Raw genomic sequence first — 2,436 nt, forward strand, 5'->3', positions numbered from 1 at the left:
ACTATTGTGGAAAGTTTTCCTCAAACAATTGCGAGTGAAAAAGCCATATGACCAAGCAATCCCTCGACTTGGTATATACCCTAAGGAAATAAAGAACATAGCATGAGCAGGTATGTGCACACACATGCTTATCACTGCACTATTCACAAGAGCAAGAAGATGAGAGCAATCTAAATGCCAACCAGTGGAAGAATGGATAAACTTTGGCACAAACGCACAAGGAAATATGACACATCACTAAAGAACAATGATGAAACTGTGAGGTGCCTGAGACATGGATGGATTTGGAGGACATAATGCGGAGTGAATTGCCGTGCTGGTGAAGAATATTGAAAGTACCATGAACTGCCAAAAGAACAAGCAAATCTGTCTTGAAAGAATTAAAGCCAGACTGCTCCTTAGAAGCAAGCGATAGCAATATTTCATCTCCCACGTTTTTGGACATGTTATCAAGAGACCAGTCTCTGGAGAAGAGCATCATGCTTGGTAAAGCAGGAGGTCAGTGAAAAAGAGGAAGACCCTCAGCAAGTTGGATTGACACGGTGGCTGCAACACTGGTCTCAAACAGAACAACTGTGAAGGTGGCATGGAACCAGGCAGTGTTTCCTTCGGTTGTCCACAGGGTCACCTTGAGTCAGAATTTACTACCACCTAACAACAACATGCTTCATGAAGGCGGTCCATCCCAAAATGACAAAGACTGTAAGAGATCACTGTTATCATAAAATTTTTTAGATCAAGGTGTGATAGGTTTATTGTGCCAACTAGACCCATAGAAATATGTGGGCAGAGTCTGATCAGGTCACAGCTCGATTGGAGGGCAACCGAGATCAATGAAGACAGCCGGCATCCTATATATCTCTTGCTCCCTGGTGATCAGACCAGCTGGTGATCAGACCAGCTGCTTTAGCGAATCCTCTGCCTCAACCGGTATGCTACACTACCTGTGGGCCAAGCCAACCTGTGGATTGTGTCACTAGAGCTTGAGGCTCCTTAGAGGCTTGCCATGCTGCTGGTACGTACATCGCTTGAGCTTGAGGCTGGTGTGGATCCTGTCAGTGTGCAGCGTTCAAGATTCCATCTGGGCCTGCTTTGGTAAACTCTCATGCGACTGACTGTTGCTGATCCACCCTGCTGTCTGTGGAAGACAGACATATATGTCATCCTAAGGAGACTAATAGGCAGCTTACTGACAGAACTTGTCTACACTCAAACACTAATCACAGAGACATGCTTAAACACATTTTATTTAGAATAAACCTAGGCACGTGAGAACTGGAACATTGGGAGTAGTACTTTTTTACTTACTATGTTCATGGATAGGAAAATTCATTATCATACAGGTGAATTTGATTTAGTTGTATTAAACATTGCAAGGGTTTTCTTTCCTCTTCCAAACATTTGAATGGTGACTTCTAAATTTGGAAGAGGAAAGGATCAATATTTGCAAAGATGTGCCTGATTCAATGGAGCAAAATACAGTACTAATCCGATATAAATTTTTTCCCTAAACTGTAGCTACTAGGACATAGTTGCATTGGTCCAGAGATAAGAAAATAGATAAGAACCCAAATACATAGACATCACTGTGTGTCAGAAGTTGCAAAGCAGATCAGGAAAATAGGTGATTGACAATAATGGTGTGTTAGTCTGGGTTGAATAGATAAACAAATTCGTAGACACTCATATGTGTGTAGGAGAGAACTTTATAGCAAAGAGCAATTATACATTAAGAAAACATCCCAGCACACCCAGATCAAGTCTGTATACCTGATATTACCGCATAGGTCGATACGATTCCAAAAATTCCTCTTTAGACTCACACAGCCATGCAATCACGCCGAATGCAGGAAGATCACAGGCCAGTGGGTAGAAAGTCATGTGGATCCAGTGGCAGGGGAAGCATCTCAGTGCTGGTGTGGGGCTCCATGTGGCTCCTCCAGCTCCAGGGCTCTGGCTCCATCAGCGCAGCTCCATGTGGCTTGTCAGCAGGAATGTCTCCCAGGGAGTGAGAGTGTCTGGCCTGCAGAGAGCTAGTTATCTTCTCCGTGCCTCCAAATGAGGTCATCAAGCTGCTACCTGATTGACAGGCTAGACTCCACCCCTTCGCAAGTTGACAGGAGATGATGTAAACATGGAGAGAAGGTGGGCTCCTCTCTCAGGCTAGACACAAAAAGACATGGAAAGGTGACACTCTCAGGATGGGAGGTGGGCAAACAGGTGCTGCGGAATATGCTTTGTTAACAGTATACTTATTTATCAGATACATTGTTGCATGAGAGAACTTCAAGAAGGATTACAGAGTTTTCTGATAGAAACGACACAGGATCTACTGCTGACAAGATCACTCTGAGCCCTTCACTGGACAAGGCATCCTGGGCACCAGGGCTGCTGGCTCACATAGTCAGACTGATCCACCCTCCCCGCAGGGGCCCT

This window comes from Tenrec ecaudatus, chromosome 10 (assembly GCF_050624435.1).
Source record: "Tenrec ecaudatus isolate mTenEca1 chromosome 10, mTenEca1.hap1, whole genome shotgun sequence".
Classification (NCBI taxonomy): Eukaryota; Metazoa; Chordata; class Mammalia; order Afrosoricida; family Tenrecidae; genus Tenrec; species Tenrec ecaudatus.